The sequence below is a fragment of the Sciurus carolinensis genome, chromosome 7, assembly GCF_902686445.1.
Source record: "Sciurus carolinensis chromosome 7, mSciCar1.2, whole genome shotgun sequence".
NCBI classification, from domain to species: domain Eukaryota; kingdom Metazoa; phylum Chordata; class Mammalia; order Rodentia; family Sciuridae; genus Sciurus; species Sciurus carolinensis.
This window is the reverse complement of record NC_062219.1, coordinates 50,370,087-50,394,209: the sequence shown is the minus strand read 5'-3', so window position 1 is coordinate 50,394,209 and position 24,123 is coordinate 50,370,087. Positions and strand designations below refer to the sequence as shown.

General features: G+C 35.8%; 1 pseudogene; it reads left to right on the top strand.

Moving 5' to 3' along the window:
* The first annotated feature begins 2,130 nt into the window (after nt 1-2,130).
* The window catches only part of LOC124989211 (proteasome subunit alpha type-7-like), a 48,693-nt pseudogene continuing 26,700 nt past the window's right edge, over nt 2,131-24,123 (top strand).

Sequence of the window (24,123 nt, the reverse complement as noted above, 5' to 3'; positions counted from 1 at the left end):
AATATCTCAGATTTGTCTAAACAATCGAGGAGCAGATTTTCAGTGTCTCTTTCATTGGAAATTTTACATTAACTGACTTTCTTGTATTTACTTTGTATTTTCTCAAGTCAAAAGATTTTTCTTTTGGAAATTTTATGAGTTGAGAGCAATCGAGTCCTGAGACTGTCATGTGAAGGTGCTAACAAAGCCAGCAGTATTCCCTGGTGATTTGAAAGTGTCCATGTGGTTGGGAGAAGAGCTCTCATCTTACCAAAGAACTGTGGAGAAAGGCCTGAGGGTACCTTCTTTACCTCAATGGTCACTTTAGTTCAAGTCAGCGAAATCTTACCTGATAAACCATGTTGTTAGGACCCAACTCCCCATTATGGTCATCTCGGGGTGACTCCCAAGAGCATAGATGATGGAAATCACCGAATAACCTCAAGATCTCACTTATATATACCACTGGTTTTAAATTTTAAAGATTTTCATTAAAGTTGCTAAACTTAAAAGATAAAATAACTTAAAAACTCCTCTCTGAGTTGCTTGAAAGAAAAAAAAAAGGCAGTGTATACACAGAAGAAACGAGAGGAACTAGAGAATCTGTATCTGGAAATCTGCACATAAAATTGGAAATAATTATTTTCTTAATAAAATTTTAATATTCAAAGATGGAAGAACGTTGCATAATTTAGCCCATTGTTTTAAAATTTAAAGGATATGTTAGTTATGCTAATTGATGCTTAATTAAACATGGATTGATTTTGTCTCAGCCTCAGCACAATCTCTCTGGTTCTACATATCTTGATAAAATGTGGGTGAAGACTTCTCTAATCACTTTTACTCAGTCATCTCTTTCTGCTTTTGAAGTCATTCATGTCTTTGTTCCTTTCTTGACATTTTGAACACATTTTTTCTTCTTAACATTCCTTAAATCTTTTTCTTAACAATTCATTTCATTTTCCTTGAGAATATGTCATGCCTTTCCAGTTATATTTCAAGCTCTTCAAGATCACAGAGTTTCAGTGTATCCCAAAGCACCTAGACCTAAGTATCCATTGCAGGCTGGATCAGTGTAAATGGTGAACCTAGTAGAACCAAATATTGGACTCTGGATTTGGTAAACTTGCTCTCCTATTTTCTATTTCTAACATGTCTCTACTAATAGTACTTATTAGGCCATTATGCCTAGGAAATTCAAATGAGAAAATAGTGCTCAAATTTCCCTGCATAGTCACGCTGGCCACTTCCCACATCCACAGGTGTCTGGTAGTGGGTGGATTAGACAAATAAGAGCATATGTTAAGCCTTTCTTGTCTGGTCTTACCAGGGTCATCAATTTCCATATCAACAGGGTCATCATAAGCTTCTCATTAAAGTCAGAGTTCAGGAATAGAACCAGGAATGTGAGGGTGGGTTCATTGATTCATTCATTAGTTACTGTGCTTTGTCCCTGGCACTATTCTAGACACTGGTACTACAATGAAGGACACAATAGAAAGGTTTCCTGCTTCCATCAATCTTCTATTCTAGCAGGCAGTGGGTGAAATAGCAGGAAACACAGTAAAGGAGCACAGTCAAAATGAATAAGCAATAATGTTTAATAATGATAAGTTTTCCAAATAAAATAAAACAGAAAGATATATTAGAGATAATGGGTATTAGATGGGTGTTAATTTAGGGAGAGTGGTCAGATAAGACCTTGCTTGGAAGGAGACATGTGGATTGACACCATAGTGATTTGCATAAGTCAGCCCCTGAGGTTCGTGGAGCAGAGAATTTGCTGCTGAAGAAAGGGCAAGCATCTTACAGAACCTTGAGCCCAGAGAACAGAGAGAAGGCTGATGTGGTTAGAGAGCAGGAGCAGTGGGCAGAGTGGTACAAGATGAGATCAAAGAAGAAAGACAAGCAGAGTCTATGGGAGCTTGTAACCTTGGGAATGACCTGGGATTTAATTCTAAGTACACTCAAAATCAAGTAGAGGGTGTGACACAGATTTGGCATATGTGGATTTAACTATTCAAAAAGTGGCTCTGGTTGCTATGGCGTGCATAGTTTGGGTTGGAACAGGGACAAGTGTGGAAACCAGGACGTGTCATTGCAGTAGTCCAGCTGACTTGAACTAAAGTGACCATTGAGGTAAAGAGAAGAATGGGTGATTCCAGGGTAAAGTTTGAAGGTGTTGCTGATGAATTGGAAGTCCAAGCAAATGGCAAAGAGAAGCAAGGGCAGCTTACGTGTTTTGGACTGAAAACCTGGTGGACAATTATGCCAACTATTGGAATGAGAAGAGGCATCTTGGGACAGGTGGAGGTAGAAAGCAAGAGTTCTGTCCTGCAATGTCAGCTGTGAGATGACCTTCACACTCAGAACTTCAAGCAGTCAGTCAAGAAAGGACAGAGGCTGAGGGATCAAATATTTCAGTGATCAGCATTTTAACATTCAGAACAGCAGGTATGCAGGGGACAGAAATAAACAGCAATGTTCCCTTCCCTAAGGAGTCAACAGAGCATTAGAGAGAGACAGGTGTGTCCACAGATGATTGCATTATAGGTAAGACTTTTGGCGATTGCTGTAACAGGCCCCAAGGAAAGCACTTTAGGGACATTAAGAGAAAGTGACTAATTCTGACTCCTGTCACCTTTGATATCCCACTGCTAAGTTATTTTGATCTTCTGTAAAATGTCTCCACCTTCGTACTTAGCTTCCTTTGGGTCACTGTTCATATCTCTTCAGGCCCATCATTTTTTAAAGACTATTAGCGGAAATTGTAATTACTTTCCCATGGCTAATTGTTTAATGTCATCAACATTTAATGGAGTCAAAGATTCTCTGTGACAGTGTTGTTGGGCTGAGCTTCTTCCATGAGCTTCCAGGTTTCACATTTTAAGGGCCTTCACAACCTTTGACAGGTCAAAATTCTTAAATAAACTGTAGCAACTTTTGACATGACATACACACTCTCTGTTGGAACTCTGAGTGTCAAGGACCATATGATCTTTGATGCTTAAGTTCTCAAAGCACCCTGAAATTCCTGAGGTTATATTTAAAAAATAATAATTTTTAATAGAATTCATGGTTTATAAGTATTAGGGAAAGTGAGGGATGGTAAAACCCATGAGTTTATCTTCAGGCAAAATGATTTTCAATTCCTTGTACTTTTCTTTTTGGTATGGGGAAGTTATCAGGGATTGAACTCAGGGGCGTTCACCCACTGAGTCACATCCCCAGTCCTATTTTGTATTTTATTTAGAGACAGGGTCTCACTGGGTTGCTTAGCACCTCTCTTTTGCTGAGGCTGGCTTTGAACTTGTGATCCTCCTGCCTCAGTCTCCTTTATTGTACCTTAATGTGTATTAGCTGCAGGCATGACAGCCCTGGCCTAGAAGTCAAGAATCTGTGAACTAACTAGCAAGAATTTCCATCATGAATGGGGGTAGGCTTTAGAAGATTCACACACACTCACACACAAACACACACACCCATACACACACACACACAATTTAAACATGTGCCAAACTGTGGATAGTATTTATTTGAAATTAATAAGTCCAAAGGAAAAATGCCTGACAGACAAATAAGCATAAATTCCAATTAAAATATATTTTTTAGAAAATGTGCTTTTTATCAATAGCAAAGGGAGTACCACTTCCAAGTTCCCTGCCACCTCTAGTGTCGTGTGCTATGTCTCCTGTGATGGGCTACTCCCCCGTCAGAGTACCAGAGAATGTCAGATCTGGAAAGAACCAAGATCATTCCAATTGGGCCGTCATGTCCACCCATATGCAGGCATTTATTTTACAGACTCCCTCTCATGGGGAGAGCCTTACTGTGGCTCACTTCACTGGGTGAGCTTGGCTCTGAGGCTATGTTTTCTCAGGGGACTGCCCCAAATAAGTCCAGGGGAAATCCAGTCTGAAGGAAGCCATCCTCCACCCTGGCTTCATTCTGTGGAAGAATGTGGGTTCTGCTGCTGGGGAGCTGAGGGACAAGGTAAAGTTCCAAAAGGCACATATGGCCTGCTGTTATCTTGGCCTCTACCAAAACAGGCCTCCATTCTTCATTTATTTCTCAAATCCTGGTAGTCAGCTCATGGAATAAAGGCATCTGCTCTCATTTAAAAATAAGTTAGAGAGTATTAGATTCAGTTTTGGGTTTTTTTTGTTTTTTTTTTTTTTTTTAAAGAACTTTAAGTTTGGAGAAAAGCCTTTGTTTAATCACATCAAGTCTGTGTCACAAGCTGAAAAATGCCAGGAAATTCCAAGCTAAAGGCAGACACTTCATCCATAACTCATGCCATGGGGCTTATTTTTATTCTTTCATATGCCTGCAAATAGTGGATGAAGCATCAGAAAAACTATCTTTTTTGGTCTTGTCAGTTCATGTCATAACCTTGGCACTACTCTCTCTCCCTTTTAATCTAATAAGAATATGTGATTATACTGATCCTGTTCTCCTATTTCTTGTTAGTGCTGAACAAGCACTTTTGGCACTCACAAATCAAATTACTGCCATGTCGCTCTGTGCCTTAGTATGTTTGGCTATGAAGCAAAGTGTCTTGACCTATCATCTATCTTTAAGGCCTGAGAAAGAAATTATTTTAGCATTCTTGCTCTTAGCTCATATATATATTTATACACACACACACACACACACATTAATCTGTGATCAATGACATGTCTGAAGTTAACTCAAAACTATGAAGAACAAAAAAAAAAAAAAAAATAGAAATAAAAAAAGCAAAGGGGATGGGAGGGAATGGGGAAGAAAAAAATAACAAAGACCCACAAGCCGAAGAGTATTAAATGTCCTGCTTTGTGGCTAACCGTGGGTTCTGGCTTTTATAAAAGGGATAAAGAATGTATGTAACTCCAAAAACATGTACTTCCCTTTTAAATGTGGAAAGTGTTCATTTTTCAAGCTGAGTACCCTGAATTTCTGCATTGTTTCGAGTCGAGAGGTACACTGTCCCAGACATAGCACCGTTCACCTCTTGTGCATGTGAAAACATGAGCACCTCAGTCACCTGAGAATAAAAGAGAAAAACCGAAACTAGCCGCAGACATGGCCTTTCCCCATTTGGATTGTCCATCATCATAACAAAAGAGCAAAACCTAGAGAGAACTGTGACAAGAATCTGGCTCTAGTGACATGGAGGATATTCAGCAACAGATTGAACTTGATGATCAGCTTCTTATTAATTGAGTGCTTATTGAAGACCAACCACCACATGCTCTGCTTACAGTAAAGGTCAACTACAGGACTTGCTCTCCATGAGCTTCCAGTCTAGTTGTAATATGGCGTAGGGCGTAGAGTATACATAGCACCTAGGTAGCCACCAGGACTTGTAAATCCATGGATAGGAATTGGTCGTGGGGAAACAGCAACCACTCCTGTGGTGGATAGGCCCATGATTTTGGAGTCACACAGAGTTGGTTTGGGGTCTGTCTTTAACTTGTTTCTTTCCCAGTATTCCCACTCTGTCAGTTTCATGATGCAGGAGGGGAGTGAAAGAGACACAGTCACCTTCCTCACAGAGCTTACAGGAGAGTCTGAGACACACTGTACTGAGGGAAAAGAAGGAGATTATAACTGGATATGGTTCAAGTGCGTCCCTCAAAGTTTCATGTTTTGGAAGTTTGGTCCCCACTTTGCTGGTATACAGATGTTGTAGAACTTGAAAAACATGGAATTTGGTGGGAGGCTCCTTGATCAATTGGGATGTGCCCTTGAACAAGAGTATGGGATACCTGTCACTCTTTGGTTTCTTGTTTTGAGATGTGATTTCCTTTTCCATCATGTAATTCTGCATGGGGCCCTTGCCAGAACCAGCACTACACTGTTTGAACTTTCAGTCTCCCAAACTGTAGGCTAAATAAACTTCTTTTCTTTATAAAGTTATCCTGCCTCAGGTATTTTGTTATAGTAATAAAAAAATAAACCTACACAAAGGAGATGTGAGTATAACAAGGAATAGAGTTAGAGTAGGGCATCAGGTGAGACACTTATAATGCCAAAGTCGGGAGGATGTCATCAGGCCTGCTTGATGACATGGGACAAAGACTATGAATTATATTCCCCCAAGACCTGGGATTGAAAGGATCTTGATAAAGTATCAACCTTCCTGAAGTTCAATCTTCTCATTAGTGAATTTGAATATATTAATAACCACCACAAATTTACATTAGAAAATAAAGCATATCTAGCATCTTTACTGAGACAGAAGAATATCCTGGAAAACCATCTGAAACCACAGTAAAGTTCAGTCAGTGCCTTCTAAGGAGCACAACAGCCCTAATAGGGGAAAATATATAAAATATTTACAGTGCCATGAGGAGGAAACAACAAAGGGGAAGACACACTGTCTGCAGTGGGAGATAATTAATAGCAGGGCCCTCAGGGGTCAGCTCTGGTTTTTACGTTCAACAAAGTATTCGATTTATGAGACAGTGCATTCGAAAGTTCATATAACTAAATACACAAACTGGCTTGTTTGTTTTGGATCATTCAGTGTCTGAGAGTGAATTATTCACTCAAGCATTAATAAATTAGAATTTTTCTATTTGGCAGTTGAGAAAACTTACTTAAGGAAATATAAGAGAGATCTACCAAGTCTGGACTGGGCAATGCATTTTTTTAAAGCTGCCTCAAATCTCAATTCTCCAGGAGTAAGGGAGAGTTCAAGTTATTTATTAATGTGTGTCTTCTACTCTACTGATTTATAGTACATTAAAAAACAAACGCATGAAAACAACAACTCGCCTGCATATTCTAACCCAGTGATGACATTGCCTATGGGAGGAGAAAGAATCTGCTCGAAGAATCAAATCCAGCAGAATTTTCCTCCAGCATGAAATAAACTTTTAATGACACCCCATTCCCTTTTTAAAATGCCACTTTCGTATCCTTTTACCCCTTGCTTAAGCCTACTTTTACATTCTCTACTGAAATACGTTTCTGGTGACTTTTAACTTCTGAAAACAATTATGGTTTTAGCCTAGTCTTATCGAGAGTCAATAGGAAAATGTCCTATCCATAACTTGACAAATGAAAATATCCCCTAAAATATGGTATATCATCAAAGAACCCTTAGAATTCAATTTTTTTTAGAAAAAAAAAAAAAGATGATTAACTTGACATTCCCTCCAAATCATAGTTATTAACTTCACTTTTATTCTGTTTTCCCACCTCTCCCCGACATGTATCTTCTAATTCATTTGATCCAAAGTCTTTGATAAGTTTAGAAGGTAAAAGAACACAGTGTGATTTTTTTTCTGTTTACTTATGAATTGCAGTTTGTGCACATGCTTTGCAATTTTTACAGCTGGATCGTAGACAATATTTCCTGGAATCAATCACTATCTATCCTTTCCAGCTCTCTCAGGCTTTCTTTTATTGAGTATCAACAAATACGTTCATACTCCATGACAGCTCCTAATGCCAAGGGAGGGAAATACATAACTCTGGAATTCCAGAATAACCCCATCTTTCTTAACCCAAGTATTAGACTTTCTTAATCCAAGTATCATCTTTAGGGTTGTTTTCCCCCTTGCTCTTTCTATAACTTAGCAGAAAACCACATTCTTTCTTTAAATTGAAGAATTTATATAAAGCATCTTACCAGACCCTGGTACATAATTGACAGAGGAAATAATAATTCCCTTATCCTTTTTTTCGTATCGTGCTGCATATTTGATGCACTACTGCTAGACAACTGATTTAAATTGTAGTTGAATGAAATTACACGTGATTCCCTAGCTAAAAATCTAATAAACACATTTCTTTGAGTTTAACATATAGATTTGAATTATTCCTTCATTTCATTTTTCTCTTATTCATAACATCAAAGTCTATTTTTCTCAATTTTTCTTTTGCTCATCTCCTATGCTTCTATTTGCCCCAACATTTCTTTGCTCCTTTAGCTACTACCAAAAGTTGATTGCTGGGTAAGAGTTCATAACCAATAACATATTCTTATCAATCAATGAATATCTGTTCATCAGTATAGAAAGCCTACTTTATGTCAAGCACCTGCTAGATTCTGTGGGGTAAAAAGAATATAATAGACATGAACTTTATTCTCAGAATCTGAAGTTTTCTTGGACACAGAGCCATGGATAAACAATTTAGTCCTAAAGTTATACTAAGTAATGTAAAGTGAATTCAAAGAAAAAAATGAGATGATTGTACTGCAAAGTAGACAGAAACCACGTACTTCATTTTAGAAATAAGACGATTGAGCTTCAGTAAAGGAAACTTGCCTGGTGCATTCTGATATTATATGTATAACGATCATGAAAAAAAGGCTTCATGATCCTGAGATCAGAGCCTTCTTACTATAGCAAATGCAATAGAAAATGTTCCAGGCTGCTAGACTCACACAGTAATGATTTTCTATGAATGGATTGCACAGAAGTAAGACTTTGACAAAATAGATATTATTTACATCTACCTGTAAAAATGCTACTTATTGGTTGTACAGCAGGGGAAAATGAGCTAAACACTAAGTCTTAGGTAACTCTATTGGTTGGCATAGTAGTTGTTTAAAATTACTTAAATATCTAAGAATAATTTTAAATAAAAAAATCTTAATTTAAAATATCTAGCTTATATTATAAGTTGTGAAGATGAACAGAAATTTTCCTTGTCTACCAAAACCAAAGTCCTAGTGTGGCTACTTCTGAACAGTAGGTTTTAAGATGCAATTCTACTTGAGGATATTTGGAATTCTTAACCTACTCTTTCATTTCCCCAGAACCTGTATGGGAAGTATCATTACCCATATTTTATATATGAAGAAAAATTCTTTGGTGGTAATTAAATATAGAAAGATCACTTACTTTGTCATTCCACCATTAAGATAGTTTTACAGAAAGGACTGTGAACATGACTGCTCTTCTTGTTACCCTTTCCTGTTACTCTGTTAAAAATCATATTAAGTGTCCCTTTTCCCCCACATCCTTACTAACACTCATACTTTGCTGGTAGTTGTGCAAATTGGTGCAACCACTATGTAAAGCGGTATAGAGATTCCTCAGAAGACTTGGGATGGACCCACCATTTGACCCAGTTATCCCACTCCTTAGTTTATACCCAAAGGACTTAAAATCAGCATACTACAGTGATGCAGCCACATCAATGATTATCGCAGCTCAATTCACACTAACTAAGCCATGGAACCACTCTATGTGCCCTTCAACAAATGAATGGATAAAGAAAATGTGGTATATATACACTGTGGACTATTACTCAGCCTTAAAGAATGAAATTATGGCACTTTCCTGTAAATGGATGGAGCTAGAGAATCTCATGCCAAGCAAAATAAGCCAGTCCCAAAAAACCAAAGGTCAAATGTTTTCTCTAACATGCAGATGCTAATTCACTATAAAGGCAGGTGGTGCCTAGGGAAGAATAGAGGTACTTTGGATTAGACAGAGGAGATTGAGAGAGGAGAGAGGGTATGTGGTAGGAATGGTAGTAGATGGAATCAGACATTATTATCCTATGTACATATATTATTAGACGACCTGTGTAACTCTACACCACATACAACTAGAACAATGAGAAGCTAAATTCCATTTATGTAGTATGTGTCAAAATGCATTCTACAGTCATATAAAACTAATTAGAACAAATTTTAAAAAAATTTAAATCATCTTAAGTTAGCTTTTGTCTCCCTGCTAACGCAGGATTGTGGTTCAATATCCAAGTGGATGCAGTTTTGTTTTCTTTGATGCTCATCCCACCAATGCCCCATTGATTACACGTACCTGGGACTCTTGAGGCTGTGGCAGCACCATGAAAGTGCCAGCTGGGTGGTTGACATTTTGCTAGAAATAGCCTATATAGATGAGCCCGAGTTGTCTTCACTCCCTTATCTGTATCCTTAACTTGGTAAATGCTGCGAATTCTTGATAGCAGACAAAGTCATGGGTGCAGCACATCTGCTCCTGTTGCTACACTCTCCTCCAGCCCCTCAGTCTGAGACCTCCACTCCCTAAGGCTATAGCGTGGAACCAAAAAAACTCATCCAGGTCAGCCCATTGGAGTTGGATTTAATTGTTACCGCTCTACAAATCTAATAAGTTCAATTGCTGCAGCAAATATGTTGTGCGTTTAATAACTCATTTATTTAGCAGAGATTTATTGATTATCTGCTGTTGATAAACGAAGGGGTATCTTGTTATCATTGGTGATACAAATATGTTCTCTTTCCCAAGACTATTTGAAATTTAGTAAGGGAACCACCTTAATTCAAAGTAATGAGTATTAAAGCATTAACAAACTAGCTAGAGGGTACACACTTGGACAGAAGCCCTCACTAGATGACCTCAATCCTACCTGGAAGCATTTACTCCGTCTATCAGCAATTCAAGGCCTCGTCATCCACCTCAGCACTCACTGATGTCTTCTTGAATACAAAGCCCTGCTTGGAACCATCTTCTCAGACCATCAGAATATGGATGGTATAACGGGTCTGACACTTGACTATGTTAAGATTTTTGATGACAAGACATTCTCAGAGACAAATTCCAGGAGCATGTTTTTTCCCTAGTACTTTATTTATACCTCATATGTGAATAGTTCCAGGAATAAGGGGAGGGAGGTGGAGAACAGGTGAAAATGTACCACGGTTCCTTTCTTCAAGGATCATGGTGTTAGAGGAGGGGCAGACATTGACACATACATGCCCACAAGGTGTAAATAATGGCAGAAGTGGGGAGTGGTGCTGAGTACAAATTGGGACGGGAATGGCCTGCCTCAAAGGTTCAAATGGAAACATTGGTGTCACATTTGAAGTTATTGCTCTCCAATATAGTTTTACAGAGTCGTGGCAATTGAGAAGCCTTAATGTGCTTGCTTTCTTGCATTTATATCCTTTTACTGGTCAACCTTCAGTGCTGTCCTCTATCTGGAGGAACATGTGAAGTCCTGCAGGGTTTTTGAAAGTAAAGTCCATGGGTCACATGTTTGAGAATCACCTTTGTTGTCTCTTGAAAACATGACTTTCTGCCACCATACTACAAATACAGGAATCCCTGGGACCCTAAATCAGCATCTTAATATACCCTCTAATGAGAAGTCTAAGTTTACAGATTTCACTAAGAGGAGCACTGGACTGGAAATCACAAAACCCTCATTGACCTCACATAAGATTCTAAAATTAAGATTGGATAATCACACACATTCTATGATTCTGAATATTTCTAATGGCCCATGTCTTTCTTTTGTACACTTCTTACTATTCCTCTTGATGTATTTTCTCCAATGTCTAATTCTGTGAGACTTATATTCCTCTTCATTTAGGGTGTCTCTTACCTTTTGAATATAAAAAAAGGATGCATTTTACTTTGTGCAATTGGACAACCATAGATGAAACTGATTTAAGGAATATGGGAGCTCTGGACTCTGATGGAAACATTGCTCTTGAGAAATTCATTTAGCTTAAAACAAAAATCATACATTTTTAAATGTGGAAGAGAGGACAGTCTATGCTCTATTTATTATTAACCTAACCCTCTAGGACTTGCACTTTATTTGCCCTTTATCTAAAATGTAGATGTCAAGCCTATAATTAATAAATAAAACTGTCCTTAAAACAGGTTTTTTAAATTGTCTACTAGAAATTCGCTCTGATCTTGTAAAGTCTACATATTCCACTAGACAAGATACTCAATTTAAACACTTAAAAGTTTTCTCAGTGAGGACACAGTGCAGAGCTATTGGCAGGTGGCCACACGTTAAAGCAACAAGACGTATTTGGCAGATTTATTTATATTGTCCAGTGCCAGAGTTTTGCCATTTGGTTTGTAAGCATACTTCTTTTTTTTTCTTCTTTTTTTTTGTCTTTCTCAGGAGAATTATGATTCACATTTATAATTGTTAATTATCAATAAGTACACTAAAGCATAACTTTATAAAATATTTTTATAACATATGTAGTTTTTTCAGAATTTTCTCCAAATCACACAGCTGTCTCTAATGGAAGGTAATTGATAATTGATTGGACAATTATTAATTGTCAGTGTCTGTATTCTCTGTGCATATCCCATCTATCAGCAAAGTATGAAATCATACCTTGCAGGAATGAAAGTTATAAAATATAATATGATTAAAATTGTTAACATTGACAAAGATGAATACTGAAACTCAGATTAAGGTAGTCTTATGTACTAGAATAGTATGGTATGTGCTATTAAAATTAAAATATTAGACCATGGAGAAACATTACAATCCATAGTCATGACTGAACCAATGTATTCCCTTAGTATATATTTTATGGACAAGGATTTATAAATGACAGACAAGAATTTATCCTTAGGTGGCGTAAATATTATTGAAGATTGTGAAATTAGCAGAGAGTTAAAGACCATTTTCAGAGAATGTATAGTTAAACACCTATCCTGGGAGAAGGGAGGATAAGGAGGATAGTAAGAAGTAGAAAGAAAACCAAGAAAAAAAATAAACACCTAAGTTAACCTGAGTTCCACTACTAGAAATCTTGATACATCAAGAGTACATTTATTGGTAAATAAAGGTTTTGTTGAAATATTCCCACTATTTAGGAGACATTTATTTCTCTATGCTATTTTTTACTTAATTATGTACAATGTTTTTTTTTTTCCTTTATTCATCTAGGCAATTATAACATCCAGGCCATGAAATTAGTAGAAAAGGGGATTTTAAGGTCAGATTGGTAAAAGTTTCAAAAGATAACATCACTACATAATGACATTCTTACAGAGATATCCCATCATTTTCCAAAATAAATAAGTAGGTGTCCGTGCAATGACTTACAAATAAATTCAACAGTGGATCCCAACATAGAAACTTATACAGTCACAACAACCTGAATTAAATGAGAGCAATTCCTTTTAGAAAACAAGGATAATCCCTGACAAAATTAGAAATTTCTAAAAACTATATTTTAATTCTGAATTATGAAAAGATGACCTGGAACAGTGAATGGCACATGCCTGAAATCCTAGCTACTTGGGAGACTGAGTCAGGAGAAAAACAATTCCAAGGCCAACCTTGGCAATGTAGCAAGACCCCATCTCAAAATTTAAAACTTAAAAAAAAAAATCTTTTTTAAGCCTGGATATGTAACTCAGTGATAGAGTGCTTGCCTAGCATGTATGAGGCCCTGAGTTCAATACCACACACACACACACACACACACACACACACACACACAAATCATGAAAATACCTCCTTCAGGCTACCTAAAAAAAAGGGATATGATATAAATCCACTACGTGAAAAAACACATGTGCACATATTCATAAAGGAGCAGTATGATTGGTGATATAAATACAAGCCACTATGATTAGACTATGGAGTCTAAGATATTATTCTCTTCTTCAGATATTGTAACATTCTAGATCAAAGTCAATTGTAATACTGCTGGATTTTACCTTAATGGGTATATTACTTCAGGTCATTATAAAAGTAAATGTTTTAAAAGATATTCTCTTCATGTGTTCATAATTCCAACTTCTGGCCTCTACTATTTCAAAACAACTTATAAAGATATCTGACATGAGTAAAAGATTGGTTGTTTTATTTTCTATTTTTCTAACTCTACCTATTCCCTAGTTCTCAGGATGAACCTGTGACAGCTGGTTGCCAGAAAGCAATCCCTCACTTTTATCAATAATTAAATATTACTTATTTACTGTTGGAAAGAATAGGCAATCATGTAGACTAAAGAGATTTCATTTTGAACATTTTGGAATAAAATAAAAAACTCTAAGTGACATTTGAGGAGAAAAATAATACTATGCTTCCATCTTAAATGTTTTAATGTGTCATACTGTCAACTAGAAATTGTTTGATGTATTTATAGTTACCAAATAAAAGTACTACAAGCTCTTTATCATTGCTATCATCAACATCATAATAGTTTTAAATATTTCTCAAGGGACAGTACATAATTTCTACAAGTCAAGGAAAGTTTTTCAAAACTTATGCATACTATTATGAGTAATTAAGTCATAATTCATTCCTATATTTGCTTTGATAGTTGGTAATTGTTGTACCACAGTTTATTAATATGACCATCAAAGTTTAGTTTTATGATGTAACAAATGTAAAGAAAGTTCTTTGGAAAAGATAAGCAAAGAGAAGCCATTTAACTTCACAATATCAACATTTTTTTCTTCAAATATTCTAAATGATACTCAAAGTAAAAGCTGAGGTTTTATTTGGAGTTTGTCATTTCAGTTTTCTTTCTATAATTAAAGCTATTGCAAATCAGAATAAAAGCAGAATGACAATGATACACCTTACAGAACAAAATAACATACAGAATTTGACGTAATAAAACTAAGAAATTATGAGTCTTTGAAAGAATAAGAATGATGCTATGTTAGGATAAGTTGTGTATTTGCATTTATTTCTTTATTCATATTCAAAGCCATTATCTGTACACATTGTGCTTATTATAAGTTGTATACCATGTCTGCAATCAATAAACACTGCTCTTTAGACTATGAATTCGCAGACTTTGTAAACTTCTGTTTTCATTTCTTTTCATTTCTGAGTCTGTTGGCTGTGTTTCCATATTTAATTTAACATTTAATATGGACATTGCATACCCTATAAACTGACTAGAACTTACATATATTTATATTATTTCAACATCATGGTCTCACACAAACTCACTAGATGTAGATAATAAACTGCTTATGAAGTAATCAAACTGAACTCAGTGTATGAGAGATCATAATGTTAAATAAAAGTGGCATAATCTCTTTTAGGTTTTATTTCTTTGGAATCACTATCATCATCACTTCATTTATTTCTATATGTATTTTTTGAGAGATGCATTTTTTGACCAAACTAATCAATCTAATGAAGCTTATTTTACCATGTCAGTGTAATTTCTAATGTTGCAGTTGTCTAATGTGAAACTACTGTATGTTCTAATTTGACTATCATGCAGCTTCTGCCATGTATGATTCACCATGCAAGTTCAACAGTGGTCAAACTGGTCCATGCTCTATTTAATGAGTCGTAAGTCCAAACACCATGACAATTTCAAATTGCAATAAAAGTTTCTAAATGCCTACTCTTCTTTCTGAATTCATTGCAAAACTTCAAACACATGGTTTGCAGTCTGGTACCAATCTGTGGACACACTTTGACCAGAATGGATATAGTCTGACTTTCAATTTTCTTGGGTTTGTATCACCAGATAAACACTGGCTACCGTGCCATGCTAGGGGAAGGAGGTGATGAAAGCTCATACCCATAATGGAGATGCTAATAAGATGCTAGTAAGTGTACTTAAGGAGACAAATACATGGAAGGTATTTTTATGTTGTAATTACACAAGGTTTTAGTGATGGTATGCCGAGATGCAACTAACTGCAAATAGGAATCAGGGAAGTTTTCCTGGATAGATAATGCTTGCATTGCATATATTAAAAGATGAATCAGTGGTAATGAGATATGGAAATTTTTTCAGGGACAGAGAATTTCTTGATAAACAGTATAGCATCAAATGTCTGTTGGAGGAAGGGTGGAATAAGGAAACCACACACTCTTCAATGCTTCTGAAAGGTGCAGTGCATGACAGATACTGACAGAAGACGAGACTGGGGAAGAAGAAAGTCTGCTTTATGGGAGCTGGAACTTGACCTGTGATATCCCGTAATGGGGAAAGCAATTTGTTTCCTTAGTGTGCATTCCTTGACTTTGAGCATGTGACAAATTTCACCCTTTCATTGACATCTCATCTACTATGGTACATTCAGCTGTTGAACATCAGCCTTTTCTTATGGTCCTTACATGTTTCTGTTCTTTCTGTCACTCCAAATTCTCTTTGGTAGCTCAGTACAGTCATTGCTTGACTTTTTAAGAACTGATCATCTAGCTGACATTTTAGATCATTGTTTCTATCCCTTAAACTAGATCTCTTCTCACTGATATATTGTTATATTCATCAAACTGAGATGATAAAAATAACAGGTTACTTTTATTTTAGACAATTTTATAACCTATGGGCAAATAGAATTTATTTTAAAATACGGTAGAAATATATAAATTAAGAGAAACTAGGAAAAGAAGCACTGGATTTTCCCTATATTTTTAATTTTGCATATAGTATTCTTTACTCTCTCCCTTATTATTATAAATTATAAAAATTACTATATTATTAAGCTAAATTTCCATTCTGATTTCCCTCATAAGCCTACTGACTATAAATACCTATTTCCTGTGTTCTGACTCTACTTTTATTTATTTCACATTATAATTGATTTTTTATTCCAAAAACACTATTTTCAAACATTTATGAAATTAAGCTCACCAACAATAATTTTTTTATAAGTGATAACAAATATGTTTATTATTTTGCTTAATATCACATTTGTGAGTTTCATCTATAATATTATTTTTGGCTCTAAACTTTTCATTCTCATTGCTGTATAGCATTTTTTTTTTTGACTCTACTTTTAGAACTCAACTTTGTTCATGAGTCCATCCACTTACTGTAAAAATAATCTGGTCATTCTGAAGTGATATTGATTTGTTTTTACCTTGTGTCATTTTTCATTTCATCAGAGTAGAAAGCTAAATATTATTCTTTCCAATTAGTTACCATATTTATCTGTGAAGTTTCTTTGCTTAAAGGCAAAAATAGATCTTTCACCTATCTTGTTTTGCGGAAGTTGGGTCACAAGATAGATTATTTTAAAAATGGATCTATCTTTTTTTAGAAATAAAATTAGAAAATACTGGGTTTTAGTTCTTTATATTTATTTAATTATCTGTTTTTACTAGACATAGCTACCCATAATAAAAGAAATTTAAAATAACTTTGTCTTCCACTTTGTGGCCTGGTTTTGGGTAAACAAAATTTTAAGAACAAATTTTGGAATTATTTAACTTCATAAGACAATGTCCTTCACAGAATAAAATCGGTGTACCTATCCACCATCGAAAAGAAATTTAGTGCACAAAATATAATTTTATTAACTCATACAATAAGCTAACTGTAATTTATGTTACCTGAACATTCAGGAATAATCCTTCTATCTTCTGATTGAGAATTTGGAATGGCATTTGAACTTGATTTAAGTCCATTGTGTAGAAACGTTTGAACTACAATCTTCTTTCTCCTTTCACAAATATCTTTATCAATAAAAGAGATTTTCAAAATTATTGCATAGATCTGAGAATGTTTTCCAATCCTAAAATGCATAGTTAGTAGCTGTTATTGTTGATCTAGTTGATATTTTTAAAAGGAAAATCAAGCTATTAAAATGCAGACAAATCCAACATTTTTCTTCATTTTTTTCTACACTCCAGCTAATGGAAAACTGAAGGCAAAATGTTTCCCTAACGTTTCCTGATACCTACTCAGTGACCATCAGAAAACAGGAAATGCCATTATTCTTTTCATTGTTCATTGCTGTAGGGCTTCTGAGCCATTCTGAAAGTTAGTTGATACTAATTACTGTCCTTAACCCTTCATTAGAAGAAGAAAAACTACAAGCAAGTGTTCAATAGTCACAATGTCTTTTTGAACAGAAATCTTTGGATTACACCCAAAGAATTGTGAAGACTCAATTAAATAGTAATTCACGAATATTCATTTTGGATTAGGTATACCAAATAGCAAGTAAAAGCTATCATGATTTGTGATGTCATCCTTGAACAGTCATAAGAAATAGGGGATGTCATCCAATTCCCAGCTGTCAGAAGTGACTAAATATCACAAGTTCCAAATTCACTACCTGTGACATCAACTCTTTGCTCAAAGAACTGTTTTAGACTCTCCAGCATAAAAACAGAGTAAATCATAGTAGCTTACCATTACCTGTGTTGTTCCCAAATTGTTTCAATTCTAATGCACTAACTATTCTTAGCTCAGAAGATTGTTATTTAATTATGAAACCATTCAAATTTTTGCAAAGGATATCAATGGTTATATCAGTGGTTGTAATGTATGATTTGACTCTGTATCCTCTGAATTCTTGCTTTTTTCTTACATATGGTTATTTGAAATTTAGATATCTCTACTGAAGCTTGTGTTTCTTATGTAGAGATCCTGGTAAGTTGTACTACTACCTGTGCCCTCTGCATGGACCACTGCCTACATAAATAAGATGCTTAAAAATGTGTATGAAATTGCTTTCTTTTAATACCCATTCCATTCCACAGATGCAATTCTTTCTGTTCCACAGCTGCCCTCTCCCTCCTGTATTTTATTTTTCAGTTTTATTTCCTCCTCCACCCAGAAGGTTGCATTGATGAAAGTTTAAAATAACAAAAACCTACATATTTTGTGTTTGCAAATATCCTCACAGATGGAGTTCACATCTTTGATCTATTTCTTTTCTTTGTGCACATCTGTTGTCCATTTTAATAGAAAGTATCTTTCAGGGCTTGGACTGAAACTCTGATTCACTGCCATGCTTTTGTCTAAGGATCCCAGTATGGAACAATGGGCACCAGAGGTTTTCCTGGGATGAGAAAGTAAAGGGAGAATTAATTTCAGGTGACCTTCCAAAAAACAGATAGTGTGTTTGACCACATTTTCTCTGGAGTAGGAGAATATTCTTGGGGCAAGAATATGGTCTTTGGAACTGAGGTTTGAAACACTACATTGGGATTCATTCTTTCCCAAGGATGCTTAAACCAGATATATAATCCCTGTATTAAAAAGTAATCACTAGATTAAGAACTTATTCATGATCAGATTACAAAATGATTGCCAAAATTAGTTATTTACCCTCAAGTGTGACATCAACACCATCTCAAGTTATGTGTGTGGCATGTATTTGTGTTGTGTGTGTATATAAATTATAAAAAGGACAGGATTAGTCAACTAGATATCCAAGCAAACAATTCATCTGTGGTTTTATGAAGAAAATAAAGAAATAGCCACCTAACCAACTAAAATGTTTATTCCAAATAATTGTTAAAATATTGTATAAATATATCTTAAGAAGAGAGTCTGTGAGTTTTCTAAAGCTATTTAGACTTGGCCTTCCTGGCCCCTAAGATAATTGTTCACTCAGAAAATTCTCTGTTAGTTGGATCTCTACCAGATCCCTAGTGGTTTAATAGAATATATGCTTACATAATTCTCCCTAATAATGTATCCTCATTCATTTATTTCCCAAACAAGAGGAAATGGCCCCAGTAGTCTTCATTAATCTCTGAGCTTTTCTTTTCCATTCATCAAGAACTATTAACTCATTTGAATAACATATCAATTTCTTCCTTCAGTAACAAGACACTGAGTATTGTAGTATTTGTAAGAATTGGGTAGGGGAAGGAAGAAGAGATTTGTAAGTGAATGAAAGGGGCAGTTTCACAAAAGATTATGTTTCTTCAGAAGTTTTGGGTTGAGGGTTCATATCTAGAAAGCCCTGGGATACTAGGACCATTAGTTGCTATGGTCTTACCTCATTGCCCACTATCTTCTAAAGGTAACATAAACATATCCTGTGTTAGATTACCTAATGACCTTACGCTGCTAACCTGAAGCGATGTGGGAAGGGATCAAGTTGCATTTCAGTGTAAAGGGGCAGAGAAATACAGACTTCTAAAATGTACTTCACTACCTGCTTTGACTTTGTCTTTGTGGATAAGCACAAATTGATCATTATTCAGAGCACTCCTTGTTGGCTCTAATAGTTACTATTTGAAAGCAGAAAATTCTGCATGAAATTTTTCTGAATCTTCAGCTCAAAAGAGGATTGAGAAAATCGAAGTAAATATCAGTATTTCAATTTAGATTTATTCATATGTTTGGATAACAAGGTCTAGTGTGAACTCATAGGTTAATTAACATATGGACATGTTGTTTTTGCATAAATAAAAACGTTCTTTCCAGCTGTTTTACAAATGTGTGCTATGGTTCATGGAACCATTATGCACAGGTATTGAGGAAAACCCATTCCAGGACCATGACCACTATCAGAAAACTAACTCAAAACCCACATACTTTTAAAGAAACTATAGGCAAGTCATATTCTCTTGGAAAATCAGGAATAAAAAGATGTCATCTTTTTAAAATTTCTATCAAACTTACAAATTGCATAAAAACATTCATTTTCATCCTGAAAATTGTGAACATTAATATAATCAATTTAATAATAATATCATAGAGTGCACATGGTTAGGTTTAAGGATAGCATGGTATGTTCCTTCCAGCTGGTATGTATGAATACTTCAAAGAATTTGACTCTTGACTGATGAAGATTCCATGTCTTATTGATTTGGTTTCTAGAAAACTAGGAAATTTGTTATTTCTATGAACTGGTGGCATTTGAGAACCACATGTGTAAAAGTCCTAACAAAATTTATATCCACATGCACGTGAAGGCACGTTTATTGATTTCATATGAAGCAGGATCTCCAGGTTGGTTTGTTCTGTGGAATAAGTCATATTATAACTCTTTCATTCACTGCTTATAACACAGTAAAGAACTAAAGTTATGTGTGTTTGCTTTTAAAACCAGATGGAAGGTGTGCTGGTTAGATAATGCAATGTCTTCTACAGGCAAGGAAAATGTACAAGCAAGATCCTTTTTACCATTTTTCTTAAATATTTTTACAACAAAATTATCTTTAAAGGTTTAGAATTATTGTGGGGTTTTTTCTTTCTTTCCACAAACTAAATAAACAAAGGTTGTCTAAGACTGAAGGCAGTACTGTGTGGTGCTAAACATTGCCTGTTAAAGGTGTACAGTGAGATCCAAGCAAAGTTCAAGACAGAAAAAAAAAAAATTTTTTTTAATGTAAGGCGAGTATAATTTCTTCCACCACTTCAGTGTTCCATGTATTAATCTAAGAGCTGGAGTTCTTTTCTACATTTTTGGTTTCTGTTTTTATAAAAATAAAAACCCTCAACATAATGGCAGGAATAATTTCTAAAGCCACTAATGTGTTCCTCAGAGTCAGCAGAAATTAGTCTGACATTGTTTCCTTCATTGTGTGTTTCTACACTCCTACCCTAAATCCTAAGACTTTAATTTTTTTTTAATGTTTTGACATACCACAGTAGTAGTTTCATTGTCAAACAACTTCTTACTTCCAGAAGGTAAGATTTTTCAAAAAAAGATAAATTCGTCGACCATCCAAGAAGGTGAGGGTTGTCTTGCTTGGAATCAGGTTGTTGACATTATTAACTAACAATGTGTTTGAACATCTTTAATTTTGCAGTCTTTATTATGACATAGTAGACACATGCTTGCTAGATGTACCTAGTCAGGTGTTCATAGGAACTGATGAGTACCCATTGAATCTCTTACTGCAAATCATTTATGTGTTTATAGCAGTGACAACAATAAAAGCCAGCATTCATTGGGACACTACTAGGTACCAAATGCTTTTCTGTGCTTCATATGAATTTATATTTCTACTTTCTGAGTTAGATAATCTCACCATACCATTTTTATGGATGAGGAAGCTGAGGCCCAAATGCCTTAGTTAAGTACCTTATGTAAGGTCACTGAATAGGAGTTCAAAGCCAGATTCAGACCCAATGTCATAAGATTTAACTGAGACCTTACAGATGTAGATAGATACACTGATTTCTTGGGACTCCTTTTGGATTCTTTCAGTCTTGTGACATGGGCCCATTGAAGCTGTCTTACCTTAATAATTGGTGTACACTTGCTCTATGTAATGCACAAATGATTGGGTAGCATTGCTTCATTGCTTCTCCCTTTGGACAAATACAGAGATCTAGGGAACAAGTAGTAGAAGTTCAATGGCACTTTTCGCATGTGGAAAAGTGGTTCTTAAAAAAAATTTGACTAATAATCCCGAAATAATAGGCTCTGATATATAGGCTCTGTTGTTCAATATGGTAACTAATAGCTGCAGGAGGCTACTTAAATTCATTTTAAATAAAACTAAAAATTCAACTCTGCAGACATGCCAACCACATTCCAAATGTTCAATAAGCCACATGTGACTAGTGGCTACTGTATTAGATAGCAAAGTTAAGATTTCATCACTAGAAATTTCTACTGAACAATACCAGTGTAGGGTCAGAGGTAGGGGGCAAGTGGAGTCTGGCAGTGACCCTGACAGTGTGCAGAAGTGGCTGTCCAGGAGCAGCTTTCTAACACATCCACTGCTGCTGCTGGGTCTGAGTTGCTCCCTACACTGCTGGACCTGAGTTGCTCCCTACAGTGAAACCTCTATAGGTCACTGTTTTCTGAGCCTGATTCTGGGAACCGCCTAATTTCCTTGAAACAAATTTCTTTCCTGTTTAAGTTAGCCCTAGTTGTTTTTTTTTTTTTTTTTGGTTAGTTGCAAAAGAAACCTTTCCTAAGAGGATGACCTTTACTTAACATTATCTAAAACCAAACAAACCACACTAGGAATTACTGATATTTCACTATTACATATTAACATGACTGTTCTTGGATCTCATAGGATAATTACCTAGAAAAAGTTGGGGGATAAAATGATGCCACCCTGGGCTGAGGACGTAGCTCCATGGTAGCGCACCCTGCCTAGTGCATGTGCGGCCTTGAGTTCCATCCCCAGTACCAGCCTCCCAACCAAAAAAAAATACTATGTCTGTCTGAGATTGGTGTGATAGGCAAATATTTTTTTCCTCCCTTGGCTAGCAATTTTGGGACCCAAGGATACTCTTTTTGGTGGAGATCAATTGACCCTACCACAAGGAAGAAAGCCATGGGCTAGGAAGCAGGTGCTTCATGGAGCCCCACAGCCTGCAGGCTCTAAGGGAAACCATACCTTATAACAAATAACTCCAAGCCTTTGATAAATCTTGATAAAAGTTGTAGCCTGTGTTATAGAAAATTTGATGAAGATTCTTTTCTATACTTATAGTAAATGGCCAAAGCAAAGCAGTAGCTCCAGAGGAACAGCCATCGGTAGCAGCCAGCTATGCCTGGCAGAACAGCCATCTCACCAGGACCACTGGCATTTAAGGCAGTGACATGGCAGTTTCACAAGAGGGCCACTGTGAAGAAATGTGTTGGACCTGTATAAAAACACATGTGTACCAGGGCCCTAGGGCAGATGGAAAGTACTAAAGTTCTAAAAAGAGACACTTTCTTAAAGGGCCCATAGGGACTGAAATTCATCATAATTCAGGTTTTAATGGAAACACAACCTCTCAAGTATTCACGGGCTAAAAAGGCACATGATGTTTGAGTTACATAAGGAAGAACATTTTGCATCAGATGTATTCAGCAGTGGGATGGTTGGCTTGTGGAGTGATGAGTTACTTTTCACTGAGGGGCTTGGCTAGAGACTGGAGAGTAACTGGCAGCCTAGCTGTGGAAACAATTTCTGTGTGGGTGGGATTTCAAAAGCTGCCTCTCACCTAAAGTCTTTGAGAACCTCTGACTCTAAATGTACTAGACTCTACAAACTAACCTGATTTTAGATTGCAAAGGTAGCATTTTTTTTTTTTTTCTTAAAACCCAGGGAAAACCAAGAATATCCATTAAAATACTTGGAATTTTGTGGTTGGCTTTCCTGTTTAACTCCTTTATTGCCTGGCTCTTTCCATTTTCTTTCTGTTTCCTTTGCATGTAAAATAACTGTGGTTTTAAGTAAGGTGGAAGCTATTAAAATACTTTAGAGAAAAGGTAAATGATTCTTAATACTATTAGAATTTTAATCAGCATCTGGTGAATAATTCTTGGGGAATACTAATCATATATGCCACAAAGATTAAAACATTTCTTGGTATAAAAACAATCATATAAATTTTTCTGATCTCTACAGTGTTCTGCATATTTATGTTTCCAAGAACATTTCAGTCAGAGGCTGAGCAACTTGGGGAAATAGAATTATGGCTGGATTTTCCAGGATATTCACATGTGCGACCCACTCTGTGGCTATGCTTGGAATCTCTTCCTGGCTCAGGATCAGATACATACATAAACTCATAACACATTTCCATCCTATCTGCTTCCAAGAGTAATTCTTCACAAATGCTAGAAGTCTGCTTTATGTTTTACTCATCTATTAATGACCCACATAATCTGTAATTTTTCATACCTTGGAAGACTTTAGGTCTAACTTAATCTTTGCCTGTTCTGTTTTTCTCATTTGGTTTTTCTTTTGTCTCCTCTTTTATCATGTATTATAATTTATAAAATAAATGCTTTTAAACTTTTCTCACAAATTCAT